This window comes from Ursus americanus, chromosome 1, assembly GCF_024610735.1.
Source record: "Ursus americanus isolate L20-20 chromosome 1, mUrsAme1.1.p, whole genome shotgun sequence".
Lineage (NCBI taxonomy): Eukaryota > Metazoa > Chordata > Mammalia > Carnivora > Ursidae > Ursus > Ursus americanus.
The window spans coordinates 84,993,128-85,019,162 of NC_142127.1; the positions used below are offsets into that span (position 1 = coordinate 84,993,128).

The 26,035-nt window shown below is 33.5% G+C and overlaps 1 protein-coding gene across 1 annotated transcript in view; it reads left to right on the top strand.

Annotated features, from left to right (window-relative positions):
- The window catches only part of SPAG16 (sperm associated antigen 16), a 920,765-nt gene that overhangs the window by 63,914 nt on the left and 830,816 nt on the right, over window positions 1–26,035 (top strand). The gene's annotated exons all lie outside the window — the stretch shown is intronic.

The window sequence follows — 26,035 nt, forward strand, 5'->3', positions numbered from 1 at the left end:
CAGATGCTTTTCTTGCATCTTTTGAGATGCTCATATGATTTTTTTAAATCTTTCATTCTATTAATATGGTATCACATTTGTTAATCACATTTGTTGAACTATCTTTGTATGCCAGGAATAAATCCCACTTGATCATGGTGTATGATTCTTTTAGTGTATTGTTGAATTCAGTTTGCTAGTATTTTGTTGAGAATATTTGCATGTTTCTTCATCAGGGATATTGGTCTAAAGTTTTCTTGAAGTATTCTATTCTAGTTTTGGTAGGAGGGTAATGTTGGCCTCATAAGACAAGTTTAGAAATGTACCATCCTCTTCAATTTTTTGGAAAAGTCTGAGAAGGATTGGCATTAACTTTTCTTTAACTATTTGGTGGAATTCATCATCAAAACCAACTGGTCCTGGCCTTTTCTGTTGGGAAGTTTTTGATTACTCATTCAATAGTCTCATAGTCTGTTCAGATTTTCCATTTCCTTATGATTCAGTCTTGGTAGGTTGTGTGTTTTTTGGAATTTGTCCATTTCTTCTAGGTTATCCAATTTATTTGCATGTAATTATTCATTGCAGTCTCTTATGATCCTTTGTATTTCTGAGCTCAGTTGCAATAGCTCCTCTTTCATTTCTGATTTTTTGAGTCTACTTTTTTTTGGTCTTAATCTAGCTAAGGGTTTGCCAATTTTGTTTATTTTTTTCAAAAAAGTCACTGTTAATTTTGATCTTTTTCATTGTTTTTATGGTCTCTATTTCATTTATTTCTTCTCTGATCCTGTTATTTTCTTCCTTCTGCTAATTTTGGGCTTTATTTTTCTTCTTTTTCTAGTTTTTTGAGGTATAAAATTAGCTTGATAATTTGAGATCATTCTTTTTTCTAATAAATGCATTTGTCACTATAAACTTCTCACTAAGAACTTCTTTTACAGCATCCCATAGATTTTGGTATGTTGTATGTACATTTTCATGAATTTTTTAATTTCCCTTTTTAAAAAAGATTTTATTTATTTATTTGAGAGAAAGAGCACACGAGTTGGGGGGGCAGAGGGAGAGGGAGAAGCAAACTCCCCACTGAGCAGGGAGCCTGATATGGGGCTGGATCCCAGGACCCTGAGATCATGACCTGAGCCAAAGGCAGATGCTTAACCAATTGAGCCACCCAGATGGCCCTATTTTACTCTTGATTTCTTCTTCAACCTGTTGGTTTTTCAGGAGTGTGTTTAGTTTCCACATGTTTGTAAAATTTCCAGCTGTCCTCTTGTTGATTTCTAGTTTCATGCCATTATGGTCAGAAAAGATACTTGGTATGACTCCAGTCTTTTTAAATTTGCTGACTTGTTTTGTGTCCTATCATGATCTGTCATGGAGAAAGTTCTTTGTGGATTTGAGAACATATATTGGATGGAATGTTCTCTTTATGTATGTTAGGTACATTTGGTCTAAAGCATGATTCAGGTCTGATGTTCCCTTATTGATTTTCTGTCTGGATGATCTATCCATTGCAGACAGTGAGATATTGAAGTCTCTTATTTTACTGTGGTCTATTTGTCCCTTCAAATCTGTTGACTTTTACTTAATATGTTTTAGTGCTTTGATATTGGATGTATATCTTATTGATGAACTGATCCCTTTATCGCTATATAATGGCCATCTTTGTCTCTTGATTCCATTTTTGGCTTAAATTCTATTTTGTCTGATATCTGTATATCCCTGCTTTCTTTTGGGTTCCACTTGCATGTAATATCTTTTTCCATCCCTTTACTCTGAGCCTATGTGTATCCTTATAGGTGAGGTGAACCTCTCATAGACAGCATATAGTTGGGTCTTGTTTCTTTATCCATTGATTCACTGTGTATCTTTAATTGAAGAATTTAGTCCATTTACATTTAGAGTAATTATTGATATGTAAGGACTTGCTAATGTCTATTAATTAATAGCTTTTGGCTGTTTTGTAGTTTTATTGTTCCTTTTTCCTTTTCTTGCTGCCTGCCTTTGTGAATTGGTGATTTTCTATGATGGTATTCTCTGATTCCCTTATCTTTATCTCTTGTGAATCTGCTTTATGTTCTTCTTTGAAGTTACCATATGGCTTACAGAAAACATGTCCATGTTATGTTCATAGTGACTTAACTTCAATTACATGCAAAACCTCCACCCTTTTGCCTCCCATGTCTTTATGTTTTAATGTCACAGTTTATCCCTTTTTTTATGTTGTGTATTTGTTAAGAAATTATTGTAACTACAGTTATTTTTAATCTTTTCTTTTAACTTTTATAGTACAGTTAACTGGTTACTACATCATTATATTACAGAATTAGAGTTTTCTAAATCTGACTGTATATTTGCCTTTAGCAATGTCTTATATATTTTGATAAGGTTTTGTGTTATTAGTTAGTGTCCTTTTATTTCAACTTGAAGAACTCCTTTCAGTATTTCTTGTAAGCTATGTTTAGTGGTGATGAACTCCCTCAGCTTTTCTTTTTTTGGGAAAGTATTTCTTCATTTCTGAAGGATAGCTTGATAGAATGTTTTTGACTGGCAATTTGTTTTTTGAAGAACTTTTACTGTATGATTCCACTTTGAATTGTTACGTAAGATTTCTGCTGAAAAATCCACTTATAGACTGATGGACATTCCTTTGTAGTTATAATATTATTTTCTCTTGCTATTTTTAGAATTCTCTGTCTTTGTTTTTTGACAGTTTCACTGTAATGTACCTTAGAGAAGACTATTTTGAATTGAAATAATGGGGTGATCTATTAGCTTCATCAGCTTGGATGTGCATGTTTCTCCCCAGGTGTGGGAAGTTCTCAGCTATTATTTCTTTAAATAAACTTTCTACCCTTTTCTCCCTCTCTTTTTCTGGAACTCCAATAATCCTGATATTGGTTCTTTTGATGGCATTCCATAGGTCATGTGTACTTTCTTCACTCTTGTTCATTCTTTTCTCTTTGTTCTTTTCTGACTGGGTTATTCAACAATTCCTATCTTAACTCATCTATTCTTTCTTCTGTTTAGTGTATTCTGATGTTGATGTTCTCTATTGAATTTTTCATTCCATTCATTGAATTCTTCAGCTCCAGAATTTCTGTTTGGTACTTTTTTTGGTTTCTATCCCCTTGTTAAATTTCATTTATGTTTATGTATTGGTTTTCTAATTTTTGTTGAATTGTCTTTGTTTCTTGAGCATGTTGAGTTTCCTTAAAATAGATATTTTGAATTCTTTATGGGGTAAATTGCAGATCTCAGTATGTATTCCAGTAGAGGAATAGAAAAGTTATTATTGGAAAGGTGTTGCTCTCATGGGCACTATCATGAGTTCTTCCAAATCCCCTCCCAACTCTTCTAAGGAACTTCTTTTCCTGGGCCAGTGCTTCCCCTTGGGCCAGCTACCATATTACCTCTAGTGGTACAGTTTATTGTTTCTTTCTACTTGGGTCTCTTTTCCCTGCCAGGCTGCCCTTTAGATATTTTTAAAAACAATTTTAGGCCAATATTTCTACTAGTATCATATTCTGGTCCCTGGGTTTCATTCCCCTGTGATCCATTGTTAAAAGGACACACAGTATTTCCCCTCAGTAAGCTCTTTACCTTGCTGTTGTGGACTGCACATTTGGCACAGATCCATTGTGTTTTCCAGCTGCAAAGAACAAACATTCAGCTCCTGGCAGGCCCTGTTAGTGGCTCATACACTGGGTTTGTGACTATGATATTCCTGCCCTGTGCTTCTCTTGGAGGGGTAGGACACACATGAGGGCTTTCTCTAAAGAAATCCTTGTTACATATACTCTGCATCTCTTAACCCTCCTACATCTTTAATGTGTGTAAAAAGTTGAAAAGTGTCAACTATTTTTAGTTAAATCTTTTAAAATTTTTGTAAATGGTCTAATACTTCCATTGGACTATAGAAAGTATTGAATCTTGGTGCTTTTGTGTAACTTCTAATTTAATTTCCCCATCATTCTTTTCTGTATAATCTTTTAAGTATTTTTAAGTATTTTTATTATTTAAGAGTTGTCAAATTTCAGCTGAATGTAGCTTGATGAGCTTTTATTTTTTTGTGTTTGTTTTTCATATCTCATATAACACAGAGAAGAACTTTCCAGTTTCAAGACTAATGTTCTCCTTTAGCTTAGGGAATTTCTTTTTTATTATTTTTTGAATCCATAGTTTCTTCTTGCTTTTTATGAAATTCCCAATAGATAATTTTAGACTTATAATCAATATTTCATAAACTTTAACTTTTCCACTATATTTTCCATCTGTTTGTCTATTTTGCATTCTGATATATCTTCTAAACTTTGCCTTTTTAACTGCTTAGGAATTGGCTTTATCTGATTTATCACCATTGTTATTTTGATAATTCTCTTCTCCACTTCCAGGATTATGTCTTGTTCTCCAATAAGGCCTTTCTCATAGAAGCCCGTTATTCATTCATAGGTATAATTTTATTTCTATCTCCTTGAAGGCAATAGACTTTTTAAAAAATGAGTTTAATCTCTTCAAATTCTTTCCTCCACAGTCTGTCTTCATCCTCATCTTACATTTTGTTTTACTATTATAATTTATTATTTTTATTCAAATGACTAGGGATCCTTGGTTGAAAATTCATATTTATGAAGTGACTAGACTAAGCTATAGAATTATCGCAGGTTAGTAATTAAAGAATTTAGTTCTCTGTCATAATCAAAATTCCAAACTGGCATGAGTTTCCTCTGCATTGATAGATGTGTTAGGGCTGACTGTGGGCTCACTGTAAGTGGATGAGAGAGTCAGCTGCCAGGGACATTGGAGTAGAGGAGGCAGGGAGGCTGGGCAGACTTTAGCACCAACAGTGGCCAAAGTAGATAGAGCAATTTTGGAACATTGGGGTTGAAACACATTGGTATATTTTACTGAGGCTGCATTTCCTCTCCCACACCCTACACTCATATCCTGTCACCCTCTCTTCCATGTAAGTTGCCAGATCTTTGTGTGTGTCTTGGTGGCAGGGGTTACTTTAGTGTCATTTCCAGCTTTGCTTTTCTTTCCAGTCCTGTATCTCCCAAGGTAGTCTGCCTAATTTAGGGAGTTCTTTGGTTTTAGTCTACATGCAGAAGCATTATCATGTGTCCTCTGTATAAAAGTGAGGAAGAAATAGAGATAAAAGAATGATTTCTTTTGCAATTCTGAAAGCAGTTATTTAATGAATTTTTCTGATGTTTTGCTTCTTCATTCAGGCAAAATCAGGAAAACACTTACGGCTTAAGTCAGGGAAGAACTATTTTAGATCTTTTGAACACGGTAACTTTAATACATGGAATTGGTTACACAAGTGATTGAAGAACTGAGATGTCAAATAGGGGACAGGGCGACTACCCAGAGATTAGCAACAGCAGAACACTGCCACCATCTTTTGTGTTGGAGACACAAAACGGCATTTGGTAGGAGGACTATTAAGTAGGAGGCTGTCTAGTAGGAGTTGGAACCAGGTAAGGGATGTAGAATATGAGAGAAGGAACTTCCAACACATAATGCTAGGGGAGGTATAAGCAAAAAAAAATGTTTATATATAACACAAAAATGCTCATAGCTAAACAATCTGCTTCCAGTCATGATATGTAGTTAATAACGCTGCTTCTTTTTTTAGTGCTCATTTAGTGTTTGCCTTTGCTTAGCCAGGATTTTGCCTGTTTTGAGGTCTTTATCTGGTGAGCTGACCTGTATCTTCAATCTCAAAGGGTGTATTTAGTAATCCTGCTATCTTGAATTGTTGTAGTTTTCCATTGACATCTACTAGTTAACATGGAAGTAATAACATGTGGCCCAGATTTTTTGCTGAGTTCCAGAGGGTACTCTCCATATCCACCATTTAAGCAGCAGTCCTGTCAAAGAGTACCAAGCGATCACAGAGATACTTGAATCACTAGATGGCAGACTTAACTTTTAATTGAATGGTGCCTTCTTTATATGCCACACTAGAAGCATTCTTTCATTTTGAATTAAGCCATCCAATAGCAGAGTCCAAAGTTTTGGGGCAGGAAGCAACATCTTTGTTGGTTGGTTATTAGACATGATAATGAGAGGGGCTACTTCCATTTCTGTGAACTCTTGATTTCCATGGGCTATGCAAGAACAACCTTGCATATTGTTATTTTTAGACTAACATTGTAACTGACCACTTCTTCAGTCAGTAGGTTCAATGACTGGAAAACTGGCTCAGGTCTGAAAACCAGGCAAGAAATTGTGTCTTTTTATGGAAGTGGCTGCCCTTAGCATCCTAATGATTCATTATTGATTTCTTCTGTTTATACAGAAGTGGCTTCTCATTGTCCTAGCCTTTGAGGTATTATGTTGTAGTAACTGTCTCCCTAGCTCTCTGTGGATTAGGCTCTCCTGACAGTTACTCTGCTCTTTTTCATAATTGTGCCTACCGTGCTTTTGACCCCTGAGTGCTCCCACCTGGCCTCTCTTTATCAGGCTCCTCTCATCCCCATTGCTTTAAAGGAGCTACATTCTCTGGTAATATCTACCATCATTCTAGAGGAGAGTCACAACTGAGCTTTTCAGTGATGTTGCTGCCCCTCTTACAGTTACAATCCTTAATGGTTTTGTAGTTGGTGTATCTTCTGGTCATTCTTTGGGCTTTTCAGCCTCCATGGTATATCTATTCTCTCATGCTCACTTCTTTCTTTTGATCCTTTTTGCATTATTTGTCATGCATGGTAGTTTTGGCATGTCTATTTCATTTAGTTAGGCCATCATTTTTTTTTTTTTTTGAAGTTTGTAAGAGCTATCCTAGCATCATATTAACATGGGGGTCCTTGCCATGCTACTAATTCATAGGAGAATGCTTTAATATTAATAAACTCTCCCTTGTACAACTTTATGTTCTACCTCCCTTGTTTCAAAAGCCTCAGGGTCCAGACCTGCAATATTCTCTTGGCACCCACAGGTACATATTGGCTAGTTCCTGTAGTTCCTTTGGGTATAGTTCTTTTTCTCTTTTAACAGAGGCAATACTTCCCTGGCTGGGTTTTATTGTGACTTAAATGGATTTCAGTCAGTTAGCCAGAGAGGAAGTGGGGGATATATTGTAGGAGGAGCATGAGTTGCCTTGCAAGGCAGGGGATAAAATTGCCTTTGGTCAAGGAAGGCATACTAGCCTTTAACAGGGAGGAACAGGTTATTTTTGCAGGTCCAGAGAGCTCAAGGAAATCTGAAGACTCAAGATTTTCCAGTCTCAGATTTCTTCATAGTAATATCTGCCATGAATGTTTTTCTTCATGCTTTTCAACAAAATTATGCTGTTGCTATCAAAATAAAACTTTTAAAAAGAATATTAATTTCACAAGTACCATAGATGGCTCAAATTAAATTGGGTTGTATTCTGAAATTCTTTTTGGTACTCAGAATAAATTAATTTTCTCCATAAAATCTGTGTTATAATTAGAGTTGGTTTTCCTAAAGTGAATTTCCTAACTTATAATCTATTTTCAATATAACTTCTTTGCTGATGATTTTCAAACATTCATATTATCATATTGTAGCTTTATAGCAATAATTTAGCTATCTACAGAAATTTCCATTCTGAACTATTACCATTACCTCAAAATTAACATGACTTAATTTACAAATCTCATCTTATTTCCCAAATAGGCTAATTTCTTCATTTTTGAGATGGCTTTTAATAGTGTCTACATTCTACCAATTCATTCAGTTCAAAATTATGGCATGATTTTTGATCCCGTCCTTCTGGTGTCTCCTACTCTCTCATTAGTGTTGTACTCACATTACTTGACAAGTTCCGAGTTTCTATATGGGGATGGGGGTGGGGAGTGGAGAACTAGGAGTTAAAAACTTGTTGGACCAAGATGTGGTCCATATATACAATGGAATATTACTCAGCTATGAGAAAGAATGATTACTAAACATTTGCATCAACATGGATGGAACTGGAGGAGATTATGCTAAGTGAAGTGAGTCAAGCAGAGAAAGACAATTATCATATGGTCTCACTTATTTGTGCAACATAAAGAATAGCAGGGAGATCATTAGGAGAAGGAAGGGAAAAATAAAGGGGGAGGGGAAACAAAGTGGGAGACGAACCATGAGAGACTATGGTCTCTGGGAAACAGGGTTTTAGAGGGGAGGAGGGTGGAGGGATGGGCTAGCCTGGTGAAGGGTATTAAGGAGGGCATGTATTGCATGGGGCACTGGGTGTTATACGCAAACAAGAGATCATGGAACATTACGTCAAAAGCTAATGATGTACTGTATGGTGACTAACATATCATAATAAAACAAAACAAAACAGAACTTGTGGGAAAGGGCCTAAGGAACGTATCTAGAAGTTTCACTTGCAGAACAAATTTACTTGTTAAATGTTTATTTTGGTTGAATTTGGGGGATCTGATGGAGATTATGAGGGGCTTTCTTTTAAAACCACCCCCAAACCACCAATTTCATTGCTTCTTTTTCCTTTTAATTTTCCTTCCCACCCTTCTAAAACTGGTCTTCATGGACTACCTTAGCAGCCTTCTAGACTGTCCTCCAGTAATCCCCTCTGTGTGGCATTAAGTATTTCTTTCTGAAACTTTGCCACTATATATTGGTCTTCCTTAAACAATTGTATTTTTTTACTTCTCAAACTAGTTAGGTATGTGGCTTCCTAATATGCCATATTAGTTACATTATGTAGTTCTATAACATTATAAAATTCCTTCTATAAAGTTGAGTTAATATGAGATTATATTTGGGGCACCTGGCTGGCTCAATCAGTGGAGCCTGTGACTCTTAATCTCAGGGTTGTGAATTTGAGTCCCATGTTGGGTGTAAAGGTTACTTTAAAATAAAATCCTTTGTTGTCTGAGAAACAAACTGAGGGCTTCAGAGGGGAGGGGGATGGGGGAATGGGATAGGCTGGTGATGGGTAGTAAGGAGGGCACATATTGCATGGTGCACTGGGTGTTATACGCAACTAATGAGTCATCGAACTTTACATCAAAAACCAGGATGTACTGTATGGTGACTAACATAATAAAAAATGTTATTATAATAAAAAAATAAAAATAAAATCTTTAAAAAAATGAGATTATATGCTTTAAAGCTAATTCTTATAGTTTAAACTTTTTTTTTTTAATTAAGGAAACAATTTGAGTCAATACCGGGAAAGCAGTTTTCTTTTGTCTTTAAGGTAATCAGTGGGGTTGCTAAAATAGTCGATGGGTTTGTTTTTGTAAAGATAGCTATATATTATAACATAATTTCCTTCTATCTGTGAAATATATTTTACTCTAAAGGAATTTAGAGCCATTATACAATTAATTGGATACTTTGCAAACACATAAGTCACAGTTAAGAGGAAAAATACTACTTTATTGAGACTTTGAATGGTTATTATACATGTGAAATTTTCAATGTGCCAAAATATTTATTAAAGAGAAGCAGAATGGAACAATTCCATGTAGATTTTAATAGTTCTGAAAGGTAATATTTATGTGTAGAATTTATTTTTCATTGAGGGAAAAACAGAGTTATATGACATCCACTGAAGTTCAGCTCTGCTGTTTTAATAACTCCCTGAAGCTTACAAATACAATTTTTATATAATTTTTATGTATTAAAAACTTACTACTTACCTTGTGTCTTGAACTATGTATTCAGCGATCATGCAGGAAAAATGAAAAACAAAACAAAAACAGTACCATTGAAAGTATTTCAAGAAAGTGGGAAGTAAATTAAGAAAGATAAGGGACTGCTACCTTGCTCCTTCCATCTTTTTACTACCTGATTTAATGCTTGCTCTCTTTTGGATTGGAGTACAGACATTCTTTTTTAAATGAAAAAATCTTATTTTTTATGCTTCTACATGAAACAGACATATGTTTTTACTGGAAACCCTGTTTCAAAGTATTATAAAGATATTATGAAAAAAGTAGATATTCTCCAGATGGATAGGGACAGAGGATATGTTGGGAAGGATATCTAAACAGTACATACATACAAAAAAATTTCAAAGTATTTTATAACTTAAATGTTCAAAGTTAAGAGAAATTCTTATATTTGGGAAATAGTCATATTATCTTCATATTTAAAGAAATTAAAAAATTTTATTGAAGGAGTAATTTAAAAATCTTTGCTAAAATTTTTTAGATTATTTACCCTGGCAACAGCTGGTTTAGCAACAATTATTTCAAGCTTATTATAAGAAAAATCTTTAGGTAAAGTGTAAGTATTTCCATTAAAATGGCTTTTAATTGCAGTTAACATTTTGTTACCTTATTTTTTAATCATTTAATTTTATAAGTTTATTAATAATACATGTTCTGTAAGAATAGCTTATCACAGCTTAGCTTTTAATACCAATATAGCTATTAAACTACTTTCTCATAAGATATGGATGATTTTCATATTTTCCTATTTATCTTAACTTCTTTTATATATTCAGAAATGATATATATATGAATATATTTATATCAATATATATGTATATATCTTCTGTTAGGGAGCAGAAAGATATTTTTCAGCCTTAATTTAGTACTTTTATAACTACCCTTGCATAAGTTAACTGCTGTAATCCTTTTTCCTTCAGCATGGCATCTGTTAACATAGTGTAGAATGTACTTTGGCAGAAATGTTTTAGATTGTGAATTATTTTGAAGCCTAATCTGTATCTGAAATTCAGGTCTACCACTGCATTACTTGTACAAACCTGGGCAAATTACTTAACTTCTTTGCTTCCATCTCTGTAAACTGGGAAGAATACTATGTGCATCGAAGGGTTTTTGTCATGATGCAATAAAATAATATGTGTAATATACCTAGCACAGTACCTATCACAGAATTTATACTTATAAAAATACAGTGTTTTGGTAGGAAAGATTATCTACCAAAGATAAATAATAATTAATTGTTAATACCATTTTATTCTTTTATGTTAAATATGATATTGGTAACTCTGACTAGAAGTCTGTCAAAGACTTCCAAATTCATTCCTTTTAAGCATTTTTCTCACTTCATTATATAATGACTTGAAACATTTTGCAGTGGCTTTCTAGATTATCAGTGTAGTTTCCCTAATTCAGATTATATATGGAGATACGAAAATTAGAGCATGATAAAGGCTAATTCTGATGTTCTATTGTTTGCATATTTCCTGTTACATATTTGAAAGTGCTGGTATAGCCATAAAGATTGTACACAAGTCTCAACTTCTTTAGGGGCTATTCAGTATTTTGCTTCACTTAATTAAAAACTGATCTTAATTCATATCTTTGTCATGACATTCACCAATGATTGTATAGATTATAGTTTATTAACTATAATGATAAAATGTGAAAAGGAGAGAAAGGGTTCCTTTAGCTCTGATAAGACAGTGTATGTCATCTTCTGTTATGCCACACTGAGCATGCTAATGGTGTACTTCAAGAGCAGTTAGATGCACTTACATGCAGATACTTTGTATTAGAGTGAGTCTAGTTGCAGTTTGTATAGTATTCTTGAATATTGCTGTACAGTAGTCATTATTATTTTTTGCCTAAGCCTCATTTTGACTAGCATTAATCAAGGATCTGGCTGACATTTTGTTAGTAACTGTGAATCTTACATTAGGATGTTATATCAGTCTATTTATCAGACATAAAGTTGCTAAGGAAATTAGTTTTGCATTTTCTTTAGAGTGTGAAAATGTGGAAGGTATTAAAAAGTCTACAACCATGTGCAAATGGGAATTTTATTGCCTATAATTTGATAATGTTGAATGTCTTCACCAGTCGAAATAATAATGCATTAAAAATCCCTGAGGAAATATATTAGTCAAATATTTATTTATAATACCATGCCATGTTAAATACATAAGGATTAAGACAACTTGTTTATAATTCTGAGTAGAAAATCAAATAAATAGAAATACATTATTACACTAAATATATTCTGTTTACATAAAAAGAAATAAATATGAATCAATAAAAGCAATTAAGAAGTACTAATTATTCTCAGGTTTTAAACTATACTATTTATTTTGAATTATGCATAAGTGTGGATCATTTAGAAAATACAAAAATGAGATTGCAATGAAAACATGCTCAGGATTTTACATTTTGGAAACTTCAGTCACTATCTGTATTATCTATATTTAAAAGTAATACTTTATGAAAAATTGTGAATTTGTGGATTAAATATTTCACAATTAAAAAAATAAATATGTTCAAGTAATATTTATTTAATTTAAATATATTATGTATATATTTGATCATAAATATATATTATTATATATTATAAATATGTATAAATAACGTAAATGTTAGTTACACACTATGTAGTAGTCGTCTGCAACTTGGTTTTTCATTTGGCATTTGTTTCTAAGATTCCTCCATGTTGCCATATGTCGCTGTATTTCATTCCACTATTTAGTTTTCCATCTTGTTATTAACACATATTCAATTTCTTCCCAAAGTCTTGGTCTAATAAACAATGCTTCCAGAAATATTCTTGTATATCTCCAAGTGCCCATATGCAAGATTTTCTGTAGGATACTAATACAGGAGTGGAATTGCTGTGTTATTGGGGATAAAGATTTTACTGTATGGTGTCATATTCTTTTCCAAATTAGTTGAACATGTTAACAAACCCACACACACAGTTTCTATTACTCTTTCCTTTCTGGCACTTGGTATTGCCAATGTTTTTAATTTTTGTCAATCTAATTAGTAAAATACGTTACCTATTGGGTCTTAATTTTTCTGATTAGTTAAATTAAACATGTTCTCTTTTATTTATGGGTTATTCATATGTTAGCTTCTGTGAAATATCATTTCATAAATTTTGATTTTTTTCAATTAGGTTGTTCTTTTTAAGTATATTTGCAATATTTCTTAGATAATAATTCCTTGATCAGTCACATGAATGCAGGTATCTTGTCCCAGATGGTGACTTATATTTATTTCTTCATAGTATCTTTTAATGAATAATTGTTCATTTTGTCATGCTTTATATCTTGAATATACACAATTTTATTTAAAAAACACAAAAAGTTCTTTATTTTAATGTAGTCAAATTTATTAATACTTTCTATTATGGAAGACTATTGACAGTGCTTAAGAGATTCTTTCCTATCCCAAGGTCAGAATGCTATGCTTGTGTTTTTTTTATTTGCATATTATTTATTTTCCCCTTTAACCAGATATTTTAGTGCATAATTCCTAAACACATAGATGCTGTATTACATTAACACGATATAATTATTTGAATCAAGAAATCAATATGTAGGGGCGCCTGGGTGATGCAGTCGGTTATGTGTCAGACTTGGTTTTGGCTCATGTTGTGATCTCATGGTGTGAAATAGAGCCCTGCGTCAGGGTCAGGCTCCACACTCAGCGTGGAGTCTGCTTGAGATCCTGTCTCCCTGTCCCTCTGCCCCTCCCACTCATGTTCTCTCTCTAAAATAAATAAATCTATTAAAAAAATCAAAATTTATACAATACTATTATTTAATTTACAGAATTTATTTAAATTTTACTGTTCCAGTAATATCTCTGTAGTTTTTTTAGACTAACCTTTTTATTTTGAGATAGTTGTAGAATCGTGTGCACTTGTAAGAAATAAAGAGATCTTGTGCACTCTTTATCGGCTTTCTTCCAATGGTAACATCTTGAAAAACCAAAATACAATATCACAATCTGGATATTGGCATTGATACAATCAGAGTATGGGACATTTCCACCACCACAAGGTTTCCTAGTGTTGCCCTTTTATAATCATATAAAATTACTCCCCCTAATTCTCAACCCTAGACAACCACTAATGTGTTCTCTGTGTTTATACTTTTGTCATTTCAAGGTTGTTATTTAAACGTAATTATATGGCATTTAACACGGGGGGATGACTTTTACACTCAGCATAATTCTCTTGAGATTCAGCCAAGCTGTTGCATAGATCAATAATTTTTCCTTTCTTTATTGCTGAGTAGTTGCTAATTCTTCTAAAAATATTTGCCAGAATTCTCTAATGAAACCATCTGGGGGTGCCTGGGTGGCTCAGTCAGTTCAGCCTCCACTCCTGATTTTGGCTCAGGTCAGGAACTCAGAGAGGTGAGATCGAGCCTTGCATTGGGCTTTGAGTGTGGAGCCTGCTTGTCCCCTCACCTTCTGCTTCTCCCTCTGCTCGTGCTCTCTCTGCCTTTCTCTCTTTTTCTTTCAAGTAAATAAAATCTTTAAAAATATTTTTTTTTAAATAAAAGAAATCATCTAGGCTTGAGGATTTCTTTTAATTATAAATTCAATTTCTTTAATAGTTTTAGGACCTCAGGTTATTTTATTTTAATTGGATTTTGGTAGTTTGTGTTTTTTGAGGAATTGGTCTTTTCTAAGTTGCTAAATTTATACTCTGTGTAAAGTTCTTTATAGTATTCCCTTATTATACTTTTAATGACTACAGGATCTATAGTGATAGTTTCTGTTCCATTCTTGATATTGGCTATTTGTGTTTTCTCCCTTTTTAATTTTGTCGATCATGGTAGAAAAGAGTTTTATCAATTTTACTAACTTCTTAAAAAAAACTAGCTTTTTTTTCATGATTTTCTGAATTATTTGCCTATATTCAGTTTCACTGATGTCTGCTATCATCTTTATTATTTCCTTTATTCTTCTAGCTTTGAGTTTCTTTTCTTTCTTTCTTTTTTTTTTTTTTTTTTAGGATTTTATGTATTTATTTGAGAGAGACAGTGAGAGAAAGCAAGAGTGGGGAGGACAGGGAGAAGCAGGCTCTCCGCTGAGCAGGGAGCCCAATGCAGAGCTCGATCCCAGACCCTGGGATCATGACCTGAGCTGAAGGCAGATGCCTAACCAACTGAGCCACCCAGGGGCCTCTAGCTTTGAGTTTCTTAATGCTCTTCTTTTTCTTTCTTGAGGTAGAAACTTAGGTTAGTAATTCAAGACATTTCCTCTTCTGTAATGTAAGCATATAATGCTATAAATTTCCCTCTCAGCCTGCTTTAGCTGCATCTCACATATTTTGATATGTTGCAATTTCATTTTCTTTCAGTTCTATATATTTTTCTTTTTATTTCCTTTGAGACCTCCTCTTAGACCCATGGATTATTTAGAAGTATGTTGTATAATTTCTGTGCATTTAAGAGATTTTCCTTTTGTCTTTTTGCTATTGATTTCTGGTTTGATTTGATCATGATCAGAGAACACGTTACCTTTTTTTGCTAGGTTAGGGGTTGGACCTGTATCATCTTCTTTTCTTCGGGTGGGAGGTAGTCAAATATCCTGCGGCTACACTATTTCTCCAATCCTGGCATCTCTAACCAGTTTATTGTCTTATTTCCACTCTTCAGAGTTCCACTTGGGTTGTCTTGCATTATTTCAGGGTTTATAGTTGTACTTTGCAGGGAAAAATAGGGAGAGAGATGAATCTATACTGTCTAGTTTGGACTGGACATGTGTTCATAAAATTTTGCTTCCCAATTTAAAATATTTTATTACCTTGAAATCAGTTTTTTAAAAAATGTGGAATGAAGTAGGAATCTAATTTTTTTTTGTTTCATTAAGATAATTGTTTGTCCTAGCACAATTTATCATATGGTTTTTCTTTTTTCCCCGTGGCCTGCAGTATCAACTCTGTCATTTAACTTGTTTCCATGGGTTTCTAGATATATGTGGCTTTGTTTTATACTATGTTTCATTGTTTACTCATGTGGAAGTACCATACGTTTTAATTATTGTAATTTTTAATAAGTTTGGATATATCTGAGAGCACTTTTCTCAACCTTATGTATGTTCTTCAGAACAATTTTAGTTATTCTGTAATTATCTGTATATTTTAAAATAGGCTTGTCAAATTTCCAAAAACATTGCTAGGGACTTTTATTGAAATAGCTTAGGTTTTATAGATCTCCGTAATGATAATTAGGATCTTTATGGTACTGAGTGCTTGATGCATGAATGAACATGGTTTATCTCCCCATATATTAGATTTTCTTTAGTATTTTTCAGTCACATTTTTATACTTCATTCAGATCTTGTATATGTTTTTGCTAAATGTAATTCCAAGTGCTTTATAATTTTTTGCTATTATAAATGATATGTACAAGTAGTTAAAATAAATAACCTGTCCCTTTGTCGGCTTTGAGGCCTCCTTCAACAGAAATCAAGAAGGAGCCTCTGAGCTCAGTGCAAGATCAACCTTCTGTCCGACTCCACGCCTCCTCTATCAGCAGGGGTGGAGAGGGAACTCTTAAACTTTGAGTAAGACCATACCTCTACAGGACACCATTGACAGGAGAGGACAGAGTGCCCAAGTACACAGAATAAGACCGCCCATCTACAGGACGTGCTTCTGTCATCAGGAGCCAAATGGGAGATTCTGAGCAACACATGTTCCTGGCCTGCCCATCCTTAATCCTGTACTTCTTCAACACTCATACCTTGTATCTGTGTTCTTTTTAGTGTTTATAAGCAGTTCAGGACTCCCAGTTCATTAGCTCCAGAATTCTGATTCTCCCTACATTTCCTTGTATCACTTTTTCTACCCAGTCTCTCCTTACTTCTCCTGACTCCTGAAACTTTTTGTATGTACTGTTTGCAACTCAAGATTACTGGTCAGCAAAATTCTTTGTATTTTTAACTTCTGTGAATGTTACCTTCCCCTTCTGTGCTAATGGAAATCTAGGTTTTCCCTAGTTATAGTTTCTCCTGCAGCCAGGGGGTACTAGTAAATATTTAACAGTCAGCTCTTTGGAAGAAGAAACAAACAAAACCCTCGACTTGTTGTTTTTTTTCCAGTTTCTTTGCTATAAATACATCAAAGTCATTCATCTTCCATCATAATTTGCCAAGTGTGGAGTTGGAAATTGATGTCCACAGTGAGCAATTATAAGCCAGTGTGAGCTAGGGTTGCCTGGGTGGGCAGTCAGTTAAGTGTCTGACTCTTGGTTTTTGGCTCAGGTCATGATATCAGGGTCCTGGGGTTGAGCTTCACAATGGGCCCCACACTCAGCAGAAGTCTGCTTGGGATTCTCTCTCTCCCTCTCTCTTTGCCCCTCCTGCTCATGTTCTCTCTCTCTCTGTCTCAATAAATAAATAAATCTTTAAAAAAAGTAAGCCAGTATGAGCCAACTCCAGCTCACCCTGTCCCGTAGCGATCTTAAGGGTAACTTTTCTCTCCACTCAACCATAACGTTGGATGTGGAGTTGAGATAAATGTCCCCTGTGCTTCTTATTTCTGCTTTCAAGTCCCTTTCTCCTCTTTCCTTCATGAATACAATCTGCCTTGACTCTCATATCATCGGATTATCCTACTCACTATCACTTTTAATACAGGCACTTCTCAGGTTTTTTTTTTTTTTTTGTAAATTAAAAAATCCTTATGATATTGTCACTTTCTTAAAATGATTCCTGCTATAATTTTTCATGCTTTATAATTCTTCATGACTCTGGACTTTCAGTTCCTTGATAGCCTCTGCTTTAGTGATCCTGTTCCAGTCTCATTCACTTACTGGTTTCTTCCTAGGCCTTGATATTGGAGATAGGTGCCATAATTTTTCATTTCCTTTGCTGTTTGAACCTCATCTCTCCAATTCCTGCATGTTGAGGTTTTCCAGAGCTCAGTTCTAGGGAGTCTTCTGTTTGCTGCCACCACTCTGTAGGTGACCTCATCTAGTCTCATGGTTTTAAATTACCTATATGTTAACAACTCCTTAATTCACATCTTATACTGAGATCTCTTTCTAAACTCTAGTTTTGTACATCCCACTGCATATTTGACATGTGCAGTTAGATATCAGGTCTCCACTAAAGCTCTATCTTCTGGAGTTTTCTCCATCTTAATTAGTGGAAACTCCATTCCTCTAGTTACTTAACCAGAAAACTCTGGAGTTACCCTTGAGTCATTTCTCTCTCACACACTTGACATCAGATATGAAAAGAAACTATTTTGGGTCTATCTTTGAAAAATATCCACACTTTCATCTTTCCTTGCTACTAACACTGTTGCTCTCTGTTCTTTAGTTTTTGTTTTCATCATCTCTAGTTTGGATTATTGCGATAGTGTTTTAACTGGTCTCTCTGCTTTGTCTTTGTTTTCTTTTAGTCTTCTTTGAACGCAGCAGTCAGAGTGATTCTCTTAAAACATAAGTCTGTCCATAACATTTTTCTGCTTAAAATTTTCTAGTGGCATTCTGTCTTAAGCGAAGTTGTTATGGCTTCTGATGCTCTACATGGTGGCCTTATTTTAACTCTCTGATCTCATTTCCTGCTATTCTCCCATCTTTGACTCATCTGTGGCCACACTAGCCACCTACCTGTTTGTAGAACCCTCTACACATGCCCCTGCCTTTAGGCTTTTTACTTGAGGTTTCCTCTGCCTGCATTCTTCCCTCAGACATCCAAATGACTCATCCCCTCATTTGCTTTAAAGCTTTAATCAAATATCTCCTTAAAAAAAGACTGGCTATAGCCACCCAATCTAAATTTTAATGCTGCCCCTCATTCCCTAATCCTTTCTCGGCCTCTTTCCTGCTTTTTTCCCCCCTCCATACATGTCTTACATATCTTTCTCTTACATATCTGTGTTTTACTTATTAACTTGCTTATTGTACCTTTTCTTCCCTAGAATGTAAGCTCCATGAAAGCAGGGATGTTTATCTGTTTTATTTACTAGTATATTCCCAGTGCCAAAAACATGACTGGCAAATAGTAAGTATCCATAAATATTTGTATTTGAGTCAATGCATAGGTGAAAAAAAAATGTTCCTTGCTGTTAGACATGCTGTAGACCTGAAATTGATTACTCTAGGTTGAACTTAAATACAGTTATCTTGCTAAAGTTTCCCTTTGAAAAGTTTGTTTCTGTTTTTTTTTTAATTTTTGTTTATAATGATATCTATGAATAATGATGGTTGTGATTTTCCTTTTCCAAACCTACAGAATTTTATGTATATTTATCTTTGTGCATGGTCTAAGACATCTAGAAAGTTGTTGAGTGAAAATGGTTGGAGAGGGCATTCTTATTCTGCTCTTGATTTTAAAAGTAATGAATATGATGTTTCAACATAAGCAAATGATAGTAATTATAAGCCTTTGGTAGATATTCTTTATCAGGCTAAAAAAGTTAACCTTTGTTTCCATGTTTGCTAAGTTTGTTTACTTGTGCTTTATCATGAGTTAGTGTTAATTTTGGTAAAAAATAAATGAGTGGTAATTTTTTTATCATGCTCATGTGTTAAAATTGATTTTATTAAGAATAAATATTGAGTTTTCTGCTTTTGTGGTGATTTTCCCCATTAATATTTTAATGTGATAAGTAACAGAATTTCTAATGTAAACATTCTCTTTCACTCTTGTGATTAAACTTATTCATTATACGTTATCTGATTTATACATCTAATTCACTGTTTTTTTTAAAGATGTTTACTCTATTTTATGAATAAAATTGGCCCTTAATTTCTCTTTTTAGTCATTGTCCTTTTGTAACAGTAGTATCTTTGAATAAGATGGGGAATATTTCCTGTTTATTTATTTATATATTTTAATTTAAATTCCAGTTAACATGAAGTGTAATGTTCGTTTCGGGTATAGAATTTAGTGATTCAACGCTTCCATACAACATCCAGTGCACATCAGAAGTGTACTACTTATTCCCATCACTTATTTCACCCATCTCTGCACCAGCCTCCCCTCTGGTAAAACCATGAGTTTGTTCTTTATTAGTTAAGATTCTGTTTCTTGGTTTTCCTCTTTTCCCCAGTATGATCATTTGTTTTGTTTCTTAAATTCCACATGTGAGTGAAATCATATCATATTTGTCTTTCTCTGACTGACTTATTTTGCTTAGCATAATACTTTCTACCTCCATCCATGTCATTGCCACTGGCAAGATTTCATTCTTTTTTATGGCTGAGTAATACTCCACTAATACACACACACACACACACACACACACACACACACACACACACACACCACATCTTCTCTATCCATTCATCAGTTGATGGATATTTGAGCTCTTCCCATAATTTGGCTATTGTTGATAATGCTACTATAAACAACAGAGTGCATGTATCTCTTTGAATTAGTATTTTTGTGTTCATTGGGTAAATACTTAGTAGTGTGATCGCTGGATCATAGGGTACTTCTATTTTTAACTTTTTGAGGAACCTCCATACTGTTTTCCAGGGTGACTGCACCAGTTTGCATTTCCACTAACAGTGTAAGAGCATTCCCCTTTATACTCATCCTTGGCAACACCTGTTATTTCTTATAGTATTAATTTTAGCCATTCTGACTGGTGTGAGTTTTATCTTGTAGTTTTGATTTGTATTTCCCTGATGAAGAGGGATGTTGAACATGTCTTCATGTGTTTTTTGGCCATCTGTATGTCTTTAGAAAAATGTCTATTCATGTCTTCTCCCCACTTTTTATATATATTTTTAAAATTTTATTTATTTATTTGAGAGAGAGAGAGAGAGAACATGAACAGGGGGAGGGGCAGAGAGAGAGAGGGAGAAGCAAGCTTCCCGCTTAGCTAGAAGCCCAGTGTGGGGCTTGATCCCAGGACCCCAGGATCATGACCTGAGCTGAAAGCAGATGCTTAACCGACTGAGCCACCCAGGTACCCGTTCTCCCCATTTTTTAATTGGATTATTCATTTTTGGGTGTTGCATTATATAAGTTCTTTATATATTTTGGATACTAACCATTTATTAGATAGGTCTTTAGCAAAAACTTCTCCCATTCTGGAAGTTGCCTTTTACTTTTGTTGATTGTTTCCTTTGCTGTGCAGGAACTTTTTATTTTGATGAAGTCCCAATAGTTTATTTTTGCTTTTGTTTCCCTTACCTCAGGAGACATATCTAGAAAAAAGTTGTTCTGGCTGATGTCAAAGAGGTTACTGGTGTGTTCTCCTTTACGATTTTTATGGTTTCAGGTCTCACATTTAGGTCTTTCATCCATTTCAAATTTATTTTTGTGGATGGTGTAGGATGTGGTCCAGTTTCATTCTTTTGCAGATTTCTGTCCAATTATCCTAACACCATTTGTTGAAGAGACTGTCTTTTTCCCATTGGATATTCTTTCCTGCTTTGTTGAAGTTTAGTTGACCATAGAGTTTTAGGTTCCTTCCTGGGTTTTCTATTCTGTTCTGTTGATCTATGTATCTGTTTTTGTGCCAGTACCATACTGTTTTGATCACTACAGTTTTATAATATAACTTGAAGTCCAGAATTGTGATGCCTCCTTTGCTTTTCTTTTTCAAGGTTGCAAATTTTAGGATTATTTGTTCTAGCTTTGTAAAAAATGTTGTTGGTATTTTGATAAAGATTGCATTAAATGTGTAGATTGCTTCAGATAGTATAGACATTTTAACAATATTTGTTCTTCCAATCCATGAGCATAGAATGCCTTTCCATTTCTTTGTGTCTTCTCCAATTTCTTTCATCAGTGTTTTATAGTTTTTAGAGTACAGGTCTTTCACCTCTTTGGTGAGGTTTATTCCTAGGTATCCTATGGTTATAGTGTAATTGTAAATGGAATTGATTCCTTGATTTCTCTTTCTAATGCTTCATTATTGATGTATAGAAATGCAACCAATTTCTGTATGTTGATTTTGTATCCTGTGACTTGACTCAATTCATCTATTGGTTCTAGCAGTTTTTTGGTGGAGTCTTTAGAGTTTTTTATCTAAAATATCATGTCATCCACAAATAGGGGAAGTTTGACTTCTTCCTTGCCAATTTGTATGCCATTTATTATTATTATTATTTTTTTGGTTTGATTTCTGTGGCTAGGACTTCTAGTGCTATGTTAAATAATGGTGGTGACAATGGGCATCCCTGTCTTGTTCCTGACAGAAAAGTTCTCAGTTTTTCCTCATTGAGGATGATATTAGCTGTGGGTTTTTCATATATGGCCTCCATTATGTTGAAGTATGTTCCCTCTAATTCTACTTTATTGAGGGTTTTTTTTTTTTATCATGAATGACTATTGTATTTGGTTGAATGCTTTTTCTGCATCTATTGAAAGGATCATATGGCTCTGATACTTTCTTTTATTAATGTGGTGTATCAAGTTGATTGATTTGCAAATATTAACCCACCCTTGAATCCCTGCAATAAATCTCACTTGTTTGTGGAGAATGATTGTTTTAATGTATTGTTGGGATTTGGTTTGCTACTGTTATTATTGAGATTTTTTGCATCTGTGTTCATCAGGAATATTGGCCTGTAGTTATCTTTTTTAGTGGAGTCTTTATCTGGTTTTGGTATCAGGTAATGCTGGCCTCATAGAATGAATTTGGAAGTTTTCCTTCCATTTCTGTTTTTTGGAATAATTTGAGAAAAATAGTGTTAACTCATTTAAGTGTTTGGTAGAATTCCACTGTGAAGCCATCTGACTCTGGACTTTTGTTTGTTGGGAGATTTTTGATTACTGATTCAATTTCTTTGCTGGTTATCAGTCTGTTCAAATTTTCTGTTTATTCCTGTTTCAGTTTTTGTAGTTCATATGTTTCTAGGAATTTATCCATTCTTCCATGTTATCCAATTTGTTGGCATATAGTTTTTCTTTGTCTTATAATTGTTTGTATTTCTATAGTGTTTGTTGATATTTCTCCTCTCTTATTTGTCATTTTATTTATCTGGGTCCCTTCTGTTTTATTTATGGTAAGTGTGGCTAGGGGTTTATCAATTTCATTAATTTTTTCAAAGAACCAGCACCTGGTTTCATTGATCTGTTCTATTGTTTTTTTTTTTTTTGTTGTTGTTGTTGTTAGTTTCCATATCATTTATTTCTGCCTTAATCTTTATTTTTTCCCTTCTTCTCCTGTCATTAGGCTTTGTTTGTTGTTCTTTTTCTAGCTTCTTTAGGTAAGGTTAGGTTGTTTAAGATTTTTCTTGCTTCTTAAGGTAGGCTTAAAGTATTGCCATGCAGTTCTCTCTTAGGACTGCTTTTGCTGTATCCTAAATATTTTGGATTATTGTGTTTTCATTTTCATTTCTTTCCATGTATCTTTTAATTTCCTCTTTGATTTCCTGGGTGACCTATTCATTGTTTAATAGCATGTATTTTAACCGCCATGTATTTGTGGTCTTTCCAGATTTTTTCTTATGGTTGACTTCATGTTTCATGGCATTGTGGTCAGAAAATATGCATGATATGATTTCAATCTTTTATTTTAAATCAACTTTAATACCAATACTGTGTTTATTTCCTCCTGGTATTTTTATGCATATATTTATACACATATATAAAGTGTATATTTAATAAAATTGGAGTAACAGTTTATATAGTTTTTTCTAGTAAAAATGCTAATATATTTGACACATTTTATATACAGTTTTGTACATTCATTTTTTACATGGAATAGCATAAGCATTTCTCATGACAATATCTGTTCTTCAGAAAACTAGATTTGATGTCCTTATAATACTTCATTATTTGTATATTTCATAAGATTTTATCTCCTAGTGTCTACTCATTTTGGTTATTTCCACTGTTTCGATTTCAAATAATCCCATGAGGCAATCTTTGTAAATAAAAGCTCTGTTCATCTCTCTATTTCCTTGGGATAAGCCAAAAGAATTGACATCATTGGCTCAAGGATTATAAGTAAGTATTTGTTCTAGAATTTGATTTGAAAGTGACACATGAAGAAATCCTCTTTAAAGAGCCGTTTCTTTTATTCATGTTTATTGTACATATTTTTTCTTTACCTCAAACTTTTCTTTTTCTGGTAATGCTTTGTCTTGTGGTCTGTTTTCTATTACATAGCTACTTCTTTCTTTGATTAGTATTTACTAAGTACATTTTTTCATGCCTCTATTTTCAATATTTTTGTGTTATGTTTAGTTGTCTCTAGTAAAAAATAACACATAGATGATAATCTCTTTTATTTATCTGATAATTTTGTTCATTTACATTTATTTGTTTTACACCTTTTGTGATTATTGATATATCACCTACCATCTTTTTTTGTGTGTTACATTCATCTTTTCATATTTTTTTTAAAAGATTTTATTTATTTATTTGACAGAGACAGACAGCCAGCGAGAGTGGGAACACAAGCAGGGGGAGTGGGAGAGGAAGAAACAGGCTCCTAGTGGAGGAACCTGATGTGGGGCTCGATCCCAGAATGCTGGGATCACACCCTGAGCCGAAGGCAGACACTTAACGACTGTGCCACCCAGGCGCCCCTCATATTTTTATTTCTTATTCCATGCTTTAAAATACAGTGATTTTTACCATGTATTTTTCCTTTTGTGTGTGTGTGTGTGTGTGTGTTGACCCTTAAAAATTTTACATGCATATGTAATACAATCTAAAATTAATTACTTGACTAATACAAAGATCTTCAAACTCTTTAACTCTGAATGAAACATTCCCAATTTATATATATATTTGGTCTGGTCTTAGTTCTGTTTTTTTTTAGCATAAGAAAATAGACAATATTCTTGTTATTTTATAAAGGCAATTTCTAAAGATAATGCTTATTTAGATATATCTACAAATTTATTTCATTTTTCTGCCTGCTTTTAAGATTTCATCTTTGTCTTTTTTGTCCTGTAGTTTGTTATTTCGTTTTCCTATGGAATATGTTATGATTCCTGTATTTGTTATGATTCATGTCTTTTGTCATATCTTAAATCTTCTACTCATTATTACAGTAAATATTGGCTTTCCTTCATTTTAAAAAATTTGTTCTATCTAGGGCTGCAATTAGATATATGTTATACTGTCACATTCTGTCTTCATATTTCTTGACTTCTTTTTCACATTTTTTATATTCTTATCTCCCTGTGCTGCATTCTCAGAAATTTCTTCATTCTTCTAGCTTTCTCTCTATATATTTTGAATTTCTTTTAAAATCTATCCTTGTGTTTTTATATGTAAACAGTTTTGTCTTATACTTCTGAAGGCTACATTTGTTTTTTTTAAGACTATTCTTGATAATTATTGCTAGTTCCTTGTTACTTGCACTTGTTTGTGTGTATACTTTTTATTTCTTTATGTTACTGAGATTCTGCTTCTCTAGTTTATGTTGGTCCTCAAGCTTAGTCTCATCGTTACAGTTCTGGTTTTGCAACCCATCTTTTACATATGTTTACTGCCAATAATATACATATATCAGCTATTTTGCCTGATTTTTGCCTTATCTCATGTTGAGTGAAACAGTGTAATCAAATTATGTTTTACTTAGGTTTTGTTGTGTTTTAGTGGAAAACATTTTCAAAGTATGTAGTCTCATATTGCTGCAGTCAAAAGTCCAGTATTTAATTTTAGTAATTATGATTCTTTTTTTGATATGTCTTTTGAGAGAATATAAGTAAACAATCTGTTTTTAATCTATGAAGTAAAATCATAACAAATTTAAATGCCTTATTTAGAATTAAAATATTTTATATTCCATGGATAATCTCATTTTTCATTAGAGTTGTCCTAGAATGGGTGAGAGGAGGAAAAAAGGATGAGTTTGGGAAGTACATTTACTTAGTATAGGGTCTGTAAGAGTTGAAGTAATGTCAAAAAGGAGCTTTAGATTTAGATAACAAGAAGAGACATAATGTGAAATAAAATTATAGGTAATCCAAAGGGAGCTTGCCTTATGTTCAACTTCTTTCAACTAACAGCAGAAGAATAGTGGATTAGCCTATCTGGCACATAGTATTAGTATATTTTGTATATTAGCATATAGTGGATTTTAAATACTATTTTCTCACATTTTTCGGTAGTTTTCTATTCCCATTTTTTTTTTTTTTTTTACTTTTCCTCATGAATCAGATAGTGGAGGCTTACTAGTAGAAGAATACGTTTATAAACTTCATGCAGTTACTTTATTATTTCATCTATTCTCATTGGAGATTTATTCAATACATGCCTGTGGGAGTTAGTGGATAGGAATAGGGAAGAATGGAAGAATGTTGGTTTCGAGGATTTCACATGTTAGATCAAATGTTTTTTTTTCTCAGGACAAAAAACAATTTTATTTACTTGATTATAAGCTGCCAGCCTTGGCATGTAAGTGCATGTGTACTATGTGAAAGGTAATGTAGTATCAAAATATTTTATTTTTT